This window comes from Diabrotica virgifera, chromosome 5 (assembly GCF_917563875.1).
Source record: "Diabrotica virgifera virgifera chromosome 5, PGI_DIABVI_V3a".
NCBI lineage: Eukaryota > Metazoa > Arthropoda > Insecta > Coleoptera > Chrysomelidae > Diabrotica > Diabrotica virgifera.
In genome coordinates this window covers 3,026,386-3,042,004 of record NC_065447.1, presented here as the reverse complement: position 1 = coordinate 3,042,004, position 15,619 = coordinate 3,026,386, and the positions used below count along the sequence as shown (strand labels likewise).

General features: G+C 29.7%; 1 protein-coding gene across 3 annotated transcripts in view; it reads right to left on the bottom strand.

Annotated features, from left to right (window-relative positions):
• The window catches only part of LOC114333392 (formin-binding protein 1-like), a 272,061-nt gene that overhangs the window by 182,133 nt on the left and 74,309 nt on the right, over positions 1 to 15,619 (bottom strand). The window lies entirely within an intron of this gene.

Here is a 15,619-nt window from a genome sequence, read left to right as displayed (position 1 = left end):
AGAAACTGGCACATTGTCAAAATTCAATAAAATTTTTAAGAAGATGTAGAAATAACAACATAATACCAAAGGGCTTGAGGTTACGGCCAGCATACTCAAGCAGAAGACTCCAAAATATTCTACATAGAGCCAGTTTGTCGATGATCCGGGAAAGGTTGCAATTTCACAGGTCAAATTTATTTTTTATCGAACAAGACATCGTAAGTATTGAAGATTTACTTTTCGGAATGATATCAAATTCTGATTTTGATCGAATTATTTTTAGTTTACATATAATTTATGAAAATTCATATCAGAAACAAAGAAATATACATTTAAATAAATTTAATAATCTTTTAGAACAAAATAGTTTACATACTTTTGATAACCTAAATAGAAATAATGACATATTAACGACAGTTGTCAATCTATCAAATAGACATTTAAATGCAACGGAAAATTTGGTATTGTCAAAAGGTTTAAACTATGCTGTTACTCATCCATCTATTCCAAAATTAGACATAATCAGCTCAGTGGAGAAAATATCCCAGTGTCTACCAACTCATGAAAAAGAACAATATAGGGTACTATGTAAACTTGAATTGGAAAAGTCTAATCAAATTGAACAGAACATCAGCAAAGAGGAAATGAAGGCTTTAAAAACTTTAAGAAATGATGACTCCATAACAATCCTACCAGCGGATAAAGGCAATGCAACTGTAATAATGAATAAAATACAATATGAGGACAAAATTACAGATCTAATTACAAATGGACCTTATAGCAAATTAACGAAGGATCCAACGAAGACACTGGAAAACAAAATATATAGAGCTTTATTCAAATTTAAAAATGATCTAACATACTATCAAAGAAAATTAATGACACCTCACTACAGTAAGACACCACATTTTTATGGAGTGCCGAAAATTCATAAAGCGAACATACCACTTAGACCCATTTGTAGTACCATCAATTCTCCTTGTAGTGAACTATCAAAATTCTTATTAAACATTCTAAAACCATTTGCTAATAATGATGACACTTTTATAAAAAATACAAAACATTTTTTAAACAAATTATCAACTATTGAATTTAATCCAAATAATATTTTAGTAAGTTTTGACATAAACAGTTTATTTACAAATGTACCATTAGATAAAACTTTAAACATAATCAAAACGAAATTAGAGAATGATAATACATTGGCAACTAGGACAAGACTAAATGTATCAGCTATAATGGAGTTATTGACATTATGTACCCATAATACCTATTTTCAACTAAACAATGAATTCTATAAACAAAATTTTGGTCTAGCAATGGGCTCTTCTTTATCTCCATTATTGGCTAATATATTTATGGAGGATTTCGAAACTAATATTATTTCTAAACAAAATTTAAAACCCACAGTATGGTGGAGATATGTAGATGATGTGTTTTCAATATGGCCTCATGGATCAGAATTGTTGGATACATTCCTGAATATTATAAACGATCAAGAAGAGACAATAAAATTTACAATGGAAAAGGAATACAATAACAGCCTACCTTTCCTCGATGTTTTGATCTCAAAGAAGGATATTGGATATGAGACTCAAGTGTATAGAAAACCAACACACACCAACAGATATCTCAATTACAAGTCAAATCACAACATCAACGTTAAAAAGGGAATCATTAAATCCTTATATGATAGAGCCAAAATTACTTGTTCTAACGAAAATTCCTTTTTAGCAGAAAAACAATTGTTAACATCTGTTTTATTAAAAAATGATTATCCTTTATCGTTTATAAATAAGGAATTGTCAAGATTGGATCGAATGGAACAGAACAACTTAGAACGGGATCCTACAACATTCACCAGAAATAATACGAGGAAAATATCAATACCATATATAAAAGGACTATCCGAGAAACTTAAAACAATAGGAAATAAATTCAACATTTCAACAACATTCAAAACAACAAACACATTGAGATCTATTCTATCTAAAACTAAACCTAACAATGATCAAGAAAGAACAAAAAATTGCATTTATAAAATACCTTGTGAATGCGAACAATTTTATTTAGGTGAGACATCAAGACCATTAGACGTTAGAATAAGTGAACATCAATCTTATATTAAAAATAGAGAATTTGAGAGATCTCAAATATGTCAACACGCATGGGATAATGAACATAGAGTTCAGTGGAGAGATTCAAGTATAGTCCTGAAAGAATCAGATAGTAAAAAGAGAAAAATCAAAGAAGCGGCTCTAATTATGCTAAATGAAACCAATTGTGTCGCAAATTCCTCGGTAGAATGCAGTAGGATGTGGTTACCCATACTGAAAGAGGAAGTCAATAGAAAGAAAATACCAAGATTAGTAAGTCAATAATATCGAGCTAGTACATATTTTATATTTTAGTATTACTTATATATCTAGTATTATTAATAATATTTATAATTTAAACATGTTACAAGTCAGAATTTGGTATTATTTTTTGAGAGTAAATTAATGTAAGACCAAATACTTACGATGTCGGGATAGTATCACAGGGTTTTTCCTGGTTTTCCCTTGTGATTTACTATGAAGTCTCTAACGCGAGAATTTTACTGTCGTTGCATTTGGTTGTCTTTTTAAAGACATATCACATGCTATAATTTTTTATGACGGATATTCTTGAGTTGGGGTTAATTTCATGTAATCGAATGAACTATCTTTCAGTAAGTCGTCCCAGGAACGCAACTCATAAATATTGGCAATATCATTTTAAAGTCTTCTACCTTAAAATGTATAATATATGTCTGAATTGCCAATATAAATGAGTGAGATTAAATAAATTATTAGAAGAATTTTTTTTGCTTAGCAACAACACTTTAGTTTATTTTAGTAATATTTTGTATTTTGACAACGGCACCCGATTTGGGCGTCGAAACGTTAATAAAATTATTTTTTTCATTTTAATTGTGGCTTATTTCCCATATAAATAATTAATAATATTTTCCTAATCTAAAAAGAATATTTAGGAAACTACAAGTGAACAAAGGCCTAACAAGCTTTACAGATATGCATAAGAAAGTTTACTTATAAGAATAAAACATTTATAATGTATTATTTAATGTTTAATAGCTCGCTAAAGGGCCAAAAATGGTACACTCAGAAAATTTATGCGTTTTAAAAAGCATAACAAATCACGTTAAAATAATTAAGTTGATCTGCTTAATTTAATTACTTAAAAGTATTTATTTCATAAACGTTTGCTAATAATATGATATTGATTCGAATACATAATAAAAATGTAATTATTTAAAATTAAGGGAATTTCCTTTTCTTTGATATCTAATATTACTTCTTTTTAAATTAAATATTATCACATATAATTTAAAAGACCCACATTTAAAATAAAGCAGCATTGCTAAATTGTTTTACTTGTCTACTAACATTAATAAGGCGGCGATACAATCAAATATACACATTTTTATTTTAATTTGCTTTTCTGAAATGTTTACTAGTATTTTCCTTTAGATCAATTATTAGCGGATATGATTTAAAAGAACCACGTTCGAATCAAACAGCAATGTATTATTATATGAAGATGTTTTCCCTGTCTGCTTATATCAATAAGACACCCTTTTAATTTTATGTTAACATTTTTATTTTAAGAGCGAAAAGATATTGTTTCTATAAGATTCGTTAACATTTTAAAAACACTTCGGCTAATTTTACCCCTCGTGACCTAATACTGTCCAATAGAAACTCGATGCAGTCGCCATCACTAACTGGGTGGCAGTGGGAAAAAACTTTTGTCCTTCGACATCGCGACTTGAAAGCTTCTAGCCATGATACAAAAATATAGTTAATTTTTTAAAGGACTGGCCTTTATACTTGGACAAAGACTTGGTAAGTTTCTTGCTAGAATAATATGCATCACTTGCTTCATATGATCATGTGCGATGCATTTATATTCAAGGCATCTAATATTATTTTACTATTTTCAGATTGACATTGACTTTCGCTTGCTATTTCCTGGAAAATTTTCTATATAGTAAATGGGCGGATTTTAAGAAGAAGATAAAATCATTTCATAGAACAAATATAAATGATAAATCCTGCAAATTATTATTTTCATCTTTAAGTGACAAATCTGAAACAAGTAAGTTTTTTTGTAATATAATAAATTAGTTGCTACTTGTGCTAAGAGCAAATTTTATTCTAACAAAAACTATTTTTACTAAGTCTCTAATATAAGTGTTTTGTCGATTTTTTTCTAACGTAGTCTTGGTATACCAAATAAATATTATACATTTTAGCAAACAGTGAACAGTGTGGCAAATATACAACTTTTGAAAAAAGATTTCATTATATTTTTCTTTTTTATAATATGATCCAAATTTGTTTCTGTTTTAGATGTTGAAGATTATATCTTGGCCACATTATTAAACTCGATTATTCTACCAACTAGTCGGTTTCCAGTAGAAGTTTAGTTTCCAGTAGATAGTTTTTGTTTTGTTTTTTAGTATAGAGTTCAATCTTGTTTTAAATGTTATAATAGGTTTACCTTATTTTTGTATATGCAAAATTATTAAAATATATATTTTTGTTTTAAATTTAATGTTGATTTTATTTAAAATGTTAGTACTAATGCGCTTGAATTAAAGTCGGCTCAAACTTTAAACAAAGTAAAATACTAATATATAATAAACATTTCATTTTAAATCATAAAGAAAACAATTTGATTTAAATTGACAAACAACTTATAATATTGCTGTAAGTTTTGAAATAAAAGGAACGTGTTTTAAAACAAAAAGAACGTAATTTAAAAAAAAAAGGAAAGCCAAGGAAGTAAAATCCTTTTCTATTTAAATCAAAGGGATAGCATTTTTATTTCAAATCAAATTTACTTTTAAAATGTTATTATCGGCATTTAAATCTATACAGAACTATTATAAAAATAACAGTGTTTCATGTTCATTGAAATAGATAGGTCATTTCAATTCCTTAATGGTATTCGTTTACTTCAAATACCACAGTGCGACGTTTTAATAGGATTAACCAATTAGAATGACTATGAGCATGCTTATTTTAAAAATGCTTTTAAAATCATAAGATCTGTTATCAATTTAAATAAAAACACCAATGAAGCCAAAACATATTGGATTTTAGTTGAATCATTATTATTTTTTTTGATTTTACAATGATATTTCTTTGAGTGTAATGAGCTAGTAAATAACTTTGCAACTCTATTGGCTGAATATTTTCCTACAGAAATCTATAAGTGAAAAAGACCTGACATATTCTACAGAGACACAAAAAAGTTTATAATGGCAGGGGAGCCTAAGCGTGGTTTTTTGCAGTAACTCAAGCACGTCAGATTATCATATGAGGAGAACTCTGGTACCCTGTACATGTACCTCTACCATATATTGGCTCTAAACACAGGGGAGTTCGTTAAGGGGGGGGGGGCGAAAAAAAATCTATCCTTAGAAAAACTCGAAATCGTCGGATTAAGATAAGGTAAGTTAAGTATATGCAAAACAGTGTATATTTCAAAAATCTGACGATTTGGGCGGGGCGTAAGGAAATGGGTGAGTCACAAAGTTTCACAAGAAAAAAGCGAATATTTCGCGAAATGAACGATAGATCTAAAACGTGCTCAATATTTGTCAAAAATCTATCGAATGATAGCAAACATGACTGCCCACGGAAACGGGTGGGGGGTAAATTTAAAATTTTAAATATGAATCCCGCGAAATGAACATCAGATCGAAAAAATGAAAAATACACTTATTCAATATGTTTGAAAAATCTATCGAATGGCACCAAACACTGATGTGGGGTAGGGGGTTACTTTAAAATTTTAAATAGGAGCCCCCATTTTTTATTGCAGATTCGGATTCCTTACGTAAAAATAAGTAACTTTTATTTGAAACATTTTTTCGAATTATGGATAGATGGCGCTATAATCGGAAAAAACGATTGTTGGAAATGAAAAATTAAATTAAAAATGGAAAGTCCTCACTAAAATGAAAAACTTTACTTAAGTTTTTTTGGTTTTAGAACCTACTCTTCACAACCCAATAGATCCCCAAAGCGCTCGAGTGACTGCACATTTAGCATACTTTCCTTCCCTACTATAAAAATAAAACAATCTATAGTGCATTTTTTAATGTTCGGCAGCACGTTAGGGGGACAAAATGGAAATCAGATAGTAAATAACTTTGCAACTATCTTAACTGAATATTTCCCTAAATATAATCTTTAAAACTTAATGTTTCTACGGGAATCATTCAATAAACTAATTATCAATAAAAAAAAGTTGCATTGAATTCGTCATTTAGCCAAGATAAGTTAAATTCCCTAAATTGAGGTTGTTTTACCAAATTTCCTAACCATTATCACTAATATACCTTCCCGGTCACCAACTTACCTAACATAAGTTTGTATGTCAATTTGACATTTACTATTATTATTATTCATTTTTTGTTAAATTAATTCTTCTAAAGATTTAGACGGAGAGGCAGCGCTGAAAAATCTCTTTGAATTTACTAAAGCTAAATTTTTCACAGTTGATTACTGTGATTGTGTAGAGAAACATACTGCGGTCGGTCAAGCGAAACGTAGAACAGGGGTTACTGAGAGGGTATCAAAGTTGCTTTCCTACGAAGGTAATTAAATCCATTTACTAAGCCTGAAAATCAGTACACACATTCCAAATTAAATATAAATAAAAGTTATTATAGTCGGTCAGCTGTATGACGGGACAGAGCCAGTCGGTCGGCCCCAATGAATGTACAGGGTTATTCACTCTATTTTAACCCCCTTGTAAACTGCTTTATTTACAGAATTAGAAAAAAATGTAAAATACAAAAGTTATTCGATTTTTTAATTATGATTTTTTGACATATATATCGTACTAATGACGTCATCCATCTGGGCGTGATGACGTAATCGACTATTTTTTAAATGAGAATAGGGGTCGTGTGCTAGCTCATTTGAAAGGTTATTTAATACTCTATACAGTACTATAAACATTAAGATCATTGTTTATACAGGGTGTCCAAAATTTTTTTTGAATTATTAATTAACAATTAATTTAATTTAAAAAATTTTTGAAGTTATACTTCTTTACCGGCGATAGAGGGTGAATTTTTATATGTTAAAACCTATCAGCCCGGCGCATGCGCATTATAACTTTGTTCTGATTGGATGTTCAAATGACATGTCAAAAATTATCCGATATGGCAGCTGTAGGACAGCTGTGGTTTGGAGGTAAAGGTAAAGGTAAACAAATGTATAATATATTAGTTTTATTGTTGTGAGGACAGAAACAAAAAAGTTTATAATATTGTAGTGACTTTTAAATAGCTTTTAAAAGCAACAGGTACGTAATAATTGTTAACGTATCATGGGTATAAACCTACCTATTTGATCTGCCAAAATACATAGTATGTAATACATTTATTTATATAATTTGATTACCATCAAAATTTCTATCAATATTCACCTAATATATTGTTTTCTTACTCTATGTTTTGTTGTATTTTTTCAATTCTAAATCATTTCAATTCAAAATTAAAATAATTTGATCAATTTTCAAAATATCAAAATATCACAAGTTTAATCCGTTTAGTTAGTCGATCTTCGTAAATAATGACACATAGTGTCCGTGGCTAAGCGTTGAAGGCGAATGAATTCCAATACCAACCGCGCTTATCAGCGCTGGTTCGAGTCCCAATAGAAACTTTCTTTTTTGTTTTTTTTTAATACATTTTATGATTGTAAGTATATTTATTATATAATTGTATTTTCAGAAAATACGTATTTAGTTAAAAAATTTTTCGACAATTAATGTTCAGCCATCATTTGTGGCTTGTTTAATGTGTTTGTGTGTGTTTTATTCTTTTATTATTTTAATTTTTGGCACTGTTCTAATAAAAATGTTTGAGAAGTAGTAAGTATAAATTAGTTTAATATTTAAACAAAATATAAATAAAAAGTATATTAATTTCGTTTAAATCATATAATAGAAGTATAACTTCTTACGTGCGTACAAAGTACACACACATTCTTTTTTGGACACCCTGTATAATTAATCATGTTAATGTTTATACTACTGAGTAGGGAATTGAATAACCTTTCAAATGAGCTAGTACTCGACCCCTATTCCCATTTAAAAAAAATAGTCGATTAAGTCATCACGCCCAAATGGATGACGTCACTAGTACGATATATATGCCAAAAAATCATAATTTAAAAATCGAATAACTTTTCCATTTTACATTTTTTTTCTAATTCTGTAAATAAAGCAGTTTACAAGGGGGTCAAAATATAGTGAATAACCCTGTACATTCACTGGGGCCGACCGACCGGCTCTGTCCCGTCATACAGCTGACCGACTATAATAACTTTTATTTATATTTAATTTAGAATGTGTGTACTGATTTTCAGCCTTAGTAAATGGATTTAATTATCTTCGTAGGAAAGCAACTTTGATACCCTCTCAGTAACCCCTGTTCTACGTTTGGCTTGACCGACAGCAGTATGTTTCTCTACACAATCACAGTAATAAACTGTGAAAAATCTAGCTTTAGGGCCAGTTGTTCGAACGCTAATCAAAAATGATCATTATCAAATATTTATTGAAGTTATACTTCTTTACGGGCGTAATGACGGTGAAATTTTATATGGGAAAACCTAGCGACCGGGCGCATGCGCATTATAACTTTGTTCTGATTGGATGTTCAAATGACATGACAAAAATTATCCAATATGGCAGCTGTGGCACAGCTGTGGGACTGTGTTTGATTATAATGTATGCTTGTTGCGTTTTAAAATTTGTAGGAAGAGAAACAACAAACAAAAAGTTAGTTAATGGTTATACTGCCTTTTTAAATAGTTTTCATATTATATTTTTGGACTTATTTACATAGAAGAGATGATTGTTGCATGCCAATGTGAAAGCTCATCAAACTGTGCCTAGTATGAGTGCCGCAGATCTCGCTTATTCAAAGCTAAAGAATCTTTCACTGGTAAGTGTTTTATAAATAGTTGATCAAATTTTGTTATGATATTTGAACATAGCCACTTTGCACGATGCAAGTGATTGCGAAATTTATTAGTCGTTATACGGGCTCCGATACCTACCTTGAACCTACCAAAATACATAAGTAGTATGTAATACTTTTTTTTACATAATTTGATTACCATCAAAATTTCTATCAATATTCACCTAATATATTGTCTTCTTGCCCTATGTTTTGTTGTATTTTTTCAATTCTAAATCATTTCAATTCAAAATCAAAATAATTTGATTTACATAAGTTAAAAATGTCAAAAGGTTAATCTGTTTAGTTAGACGATCTTCGCACATAATGACAAGCTGTCTCTGTGGTGCAGTTTTAATGCGGGTGAATCCCAATACAACGCAAATACCAGCCGCGTGGTAAGTTGGTTCGAATCCCAATAGAAACTTTTATTTTTTTATTTTTTTTTATACATTTTATGATTGTAAGTATATTTATTATATAATTTTATTTTCAGAAAATACGTAAAATTTTTCCGACAATTAATGTTCAGAAATCATTTGTGGCATTTTTAATGTGTTTGTGTGTGTTTTATTTTTTTATTATTTTAATTTTTGGCACTGTTTTAATAAAAATGTTTGAGAAGTATTAAGTATAAATTAATTTAATATTTAAATAAAATATAAATAAAAAGTATATTAATTTCGTTTATAATCATATAATCATATAATAGAAGTATAACTTCTTACGTGCGTACAAAGTACACACACATTCTTTTTTTACAATTATATTTGCTTAAGCGTACTTCTGACAGATGTCACATTTTGAGGTTATGTTGACATTCTTGACTGATTTATTTTATTATTTTGGTTTTAATCTAAAATAAACCATAATTAAACTCTTTCTAATGTTAATTTCTTGTTTTTACTTACAAATCAATAATAATAATAAGCAATTTTTAATAATTTAACAGCTGCGCCTATATTTTAATTACTGCTTTACCTACAATCAATGAATGATTAGTGTTTTACATGTATTTTTGATGTGTCGATTTGATTCCCATCAAGAAAATTGATTACAATAAACTGATTGATTATAATCAACTTCTTGATTAGCGTTCGAACAACCGGCCCTTAGTAAATTCAAAAAGATTTTTCAGCGCTGCCTCTTCGACTAATTTACTTCAAATAATAAGTAACATAATAAAGCAAAACTTATTTCTTGCTTAGTTGTCGAATTTCTATATTATTAGTACTTTTCATTTTTATCACCAACATACCTTTCCTTATCCTATGACTAAAATAATAAATAAGGAACAAATTACACTGTAGTAAGTTTCACACATCCCTGTATAATAATTTTATTGTTGATCTCAGATCATTATGTAATGAATGTTGCAATTAAAAAAGATTTCCCATGTATAATTCGCCGTGGAGGCAGGTGACCTGCGGACGCATAAACTTGCAACATCTCTTCGGCTTCGGATAGGAAATCTTCGTCGATTGATACTCTCTGGTGAATTCGATTCTGTGTATGAATTCCCGCGAGAGGGTACATTATTACGTAACTCGAAACTGCCGGTTACTCTCTTCGAATATAACAATTAACAATAGAAACATCTTCGACGACTTCCTATACTTTCGAATAACATTGAACTCATCTCGAAACACTTCTATACGCGTTTTCACAGTATTTTAGTAATATTTTGAACAAGAAATCCAATATAATTGGGATAAAAAACTATCAGTCTTTCAACTATTTTTTTTAAAACTATGTTATAAAGTAATGGAAGACAATTTTTAGTCCAGAAAGCCACTGCGCATCCGCTAGGGAAAATATTCCGATTCGGATTTTTTGCACAATCTTACTCAAAAAGGACCCCTTTTAACAAATTTGCATGTTGCCAGGTCCAAAAGTGGGTCAAAATTTTTTTAAACGTTTTTTTTGTTTTTTTCCTGAAATTATTTTTTTTGCATTGAACAAAGTTTTATTAGGTTTTTTGGATCATTTCAAACAGAAAAGATCTTTAGTGACTTTTCTCCAAAGTTGATAGTTTTTGAAATATAAGCGATTAAAAATTTAAAAATTGCGAAATCGGCCATTTTTAACCCTCAAAAACTATGTGAAAAACTGAAAATTTGAATGTTGCCAAAGTAGGTAGATATTCTTTAAACATCGATTGATGAAATCCCGAAGAGTATTTTGCAATACAATATCGAAAACCCCTTTGTTTAATTGCCAATGAAGCGGGCGGTTTTCAACGAAATAAATAATATACTTAACAGGTTACTTGTATTTTATTTAAATATTAAACTAACTTTCTTACCTACCACTTTCAAATTTTTTTTATTAAAACAACCAAAAATAAAAAAAAATGTGAATCATCTTTGATTGGAACCCGGGACCTCTCGGTCTCTGGTCCAATGCTCTACTAACCAAGCTATCGAGCCCCTTGTAAGTGACATATAGTATCTCGGATATAATTACACAACACGGTGACAAATAGATCATAATGTGAAGTATAAAAATGTTATACCTAGATATTTTATTATCTTACTACCAATTATAATAAATAATACATTTACTAAAAACACTAATATATTCTTTTAATGACTTATTTGCGCTGAACCCTTATATAAAGAACGCTGAGACCCGTCGATTTTTAAATAAAAATGTGCACTTTTTAAACATAAATTTAAATATACAGGATGATCCTTGCAAGTCTAGCAGAGTCCATATGCTTTATTTTAATGGAACACCCTGTATATTCTTATATTTTTAAAAGCTGCTTAACAACCTGATTTCAACGAACTATCTCATGTAGGGAGTATTATGAATAATACAAGGCGAAATTTTGAAATTAAAAAGTATGGAAACCACTTATGGAATAAAATTGTTTGTGTCCTTATTGTAAAAAATTATAAAAAATGCTGGGACACGTCAACTTTTAAATTTAAATGGGTGATTTACAAACATAAATTTATATATACAGGGTGATTCACGCAAGTACGGCATAGTCCATGATCTTTAGTTTTAATGAATCACCCTGTATATTTTTTATTTTTACAATCTGCTAAACAACCTCATATCAAAAAAGTGTATTGTATATTGTATAGGGTCCATTATGAATAATAGGTGAAATTTAGAAATTATTTATAAATTTTGTTAGGGCATTAAAAACAAAACCCAATAGATTTATTACTTAGTTTAGAAAACGTATGCCTTTATTTAGCTAATTTAAAAAATAATACCGTTATTTAAAGCATGATAAATTATTAATTTCAAAATTTTATGTACTCGTAGGTATTTATTTTCTTGACGAAAATTATAAAAAATTTTAAAATTTCACCTTGTATTATTCATAATAGGTCCTACATAATAGGTATACACTTTTTTGATATGAGGTTGTTTAGTAGATTCAAAAAATATAAAAATATACAGGATCATCCATTAAAACTAAAGATTATGGATTATGCTGTACTTGCGTGAATCACCCTGTATACTTTAATTTATGTTTTAAAACGCCCATTTGAATTTAAAAATTGACATGTCTCAGTAATTTTTATAATTTTTTAAAATAACGACACAAACAATTTTATTCCATAAGTGGTTTCCATACATTTTAATTTCAAAATTTCACCCTGTATTATACATAATATACCCTACATGATATAGTTCGTTGAAAGCAGGTTTTTAAGCAGTTTTTAAAAATATATGAATATACAGGGTGTTCCATTAAAAATAAAGCTTATGGACTCTGCTAGACTTGTAAGGATCACCCTGTACATTCAAATTTATGTTTAAAAAGTGCACATTTGTATTTAAAAATCGACGGGTCTCAGGATTTTTTGAAATTTTTTGAAACAGGGACAGAAATAATTTTATTCCGTAAGTGCCTTCCACCCTGTATACATACTTATACTTATCTTGAAAGATTAGCAAAGAACTACATACTGTCTGTGCGCGCATGCTCCAGGGAATTATAAAATTTCACTTTCGATCGTAAAGAAGTATAAATTTAAAAACCAGTATTTTTCCTCCTGTAGGTACATAAAAAAGCATATCTACATAATACATAGTGAAATATTTAAGAAAGGCGCACGATAAAATCCATCACAAACCCGTTGACGTGCCTGTTGTCTCTTTGTCTTTTATTCTCAGTTATAGAAAAGCAAAGACGCAAAGAATAAAAGAACTTCAACTGCTAAAAACAGTTTTCACGACTACAAAAAGCATTTGATGTATGTCTTCTGAAATAGTAGAGTCATAAATTTTACGTTTGACGAGACTGGTCACAATCCACGTAACAACTGAAACAAACATTGAACACGAGATGCAACAACGCAGCCAAAAATAAGTTGAAAATTTATGTTTTGGTTGTTTACAATTACATTGATGAATGTCATCTATTATAAAATATGGTATTTAATATTCTTAGCATGTTTTTAAAGAGTTACATAGGTCTTGAAGGGAAAAAAAGAATTTTTTCAAATACAGTGGATTCTCTCTATAACGAACACGGATATTACGAGGTTTTGCTTATAGCGAGGTACACTAGATGTCCCATGAAATTCCTATTGAACTATAACACCTCTATAATGAGGCACATTTAGTTATAACGAGGAAAAATGAAATCGAAAAATGTTTCTTTACCTGTTTTTAGCGAGGCAAGGGCTATAAATAAATATACCCCAACTGCCTGTATAGAAATGCCTAACATCTGTGTTATTATCGAGGCCAGGGCTGTATTAAACTCCGCCTCCTGTAATAAACTTCTTTCTGTTTATCTATTGACTTATATTGAATATTGTAGGAAATTTACAATTTACGACGGCGAAGTCTCATTGTTAAGGTCGACCATCGACACCTAATAAACTACGTAAGAAGCATCAAAATATTTCAATATTATTGTTGTCTTATATAACGAGATTCGCTTATAACGAGGTAATTAGTTCGGGATTTCAGTTCCCGTTATAGAGGGAGTCTACTGTAATTGTATTTTCAAAACCAAAATTTTATTTTTTAAGATAAGTTGAAGTTTTTAAGAAATGTTTAGCAGTTGAATAAGCTGTAAAAAAGTTTTCAGCTAAAAATATTGGAAATGGTCGATTTTTCCTGCAGTTTTACTCGTCCAGATTTTTTTTGCAATACGCAGAATATTTCAGTGCAGGTTCATCCAGTGGTAATTGAACGAAGGAATTGAAAAAAAAATAAAATCCAAAGTTTGCATGAATTTTCCGATTTTCATCGTTTTTAAAACAAGAATGAGTCCATCGATTAAAATTCTCTTAGTTGCTAATATTGCTGTTCCATTTTTTCCATGCAAAAAATAATCTTATATTTACCACTGTATGATTTCAGTAATTTTCATGATCAGTTTTAAACTACTCCTTAACCAGCCCTTACTAATATCCTACTCTGGGTAGTAGTACCTACTTTCCTTACCTAATTTCATCCCTACCCATAAAGACAATTTTGCTGGACATTTTGGGAACAAAAAATATATTCCCTCTCTCTAGTGCTACCAGTTCTAGAACATCAGTTGGACCTTTCTTTCGGGTAACATTACCTTTGAAAAAGCACTCGTATGTATTCTTTATGTAATAGTTTAAGACAGTAATTCGACATAAAATAATCGCAAATCAGTTAAAATCATTTAAAACTAGTGCACGAACCATTTAATCCGCGAGTAAACCGGCACATTGTTTAATTAAAAGGCGAACAATGAAAACAGGACTTGGTAAGATTTTTATAAAATTATATTGTTCCTTTCCCCTACTTCGTTTTCTTTGAAGCTGTTATCTCCGCTACAATAGAAAACTCGTCTCTTAACTGTTCTGTTTAATTCTTTGAAGGCTAGCCTTGTCCAATTTAACTTGTTTTAGTCTGTACATTCTGTTTTCTTTTTTGTAAATTACCATTGATTGTTTTGACTTTCTTTTCGTTGATGTTCTTGCTACCTTTTATATAGAAATTTTCGTCTTATATTTTTTTACTTCATTTACCACCACATCACACCCCACAAATGATTTTACATTATGTGTTTTTCACTTATTTACTCAGTTTTTACATTTACGACTTAATTCTCATAAATTGGACATATTTCTTTTTCAACTTTCACCGCTGCATTTTTACACGAGGCAAGTGTGAATATGAGGCCACACCTTGCAGACATATATAATCGTTTGTAACACATAGTCAGGTATATTTATTTATTATTATTTCCTTTTAAAATGAAACCATTCAAACGGTCAACGTAACAACTAGGTTAAATCAGGTAGGGAACCACAAAATTACTATAATAGTCCAGTTCTCAGCGATTTGATTACTAAAAACAAAACGAATACCTGAATTTTGCTAAGAAAGTCAATTTTGGAACTCCAAAAAGATGCAAAAATGCTTGTCACTCCTACCCCTGGACTTTCCCATAAAACCTCCCCTGGTAGGGGAAAACAGAAAACATCGATTTTCCAAAAGTCTGTATGCCGTGGAAAAAAATGTTTCAGCTTCAGTTACAAATTACACTCGATACCTTCTTTGCCCCATATTTTTGTTGCCAAAACTAAAAATCGAAATTTCATGTTATATCGTAAATCAAATGAGTCAGGAACTAAAATTCGAATTGTT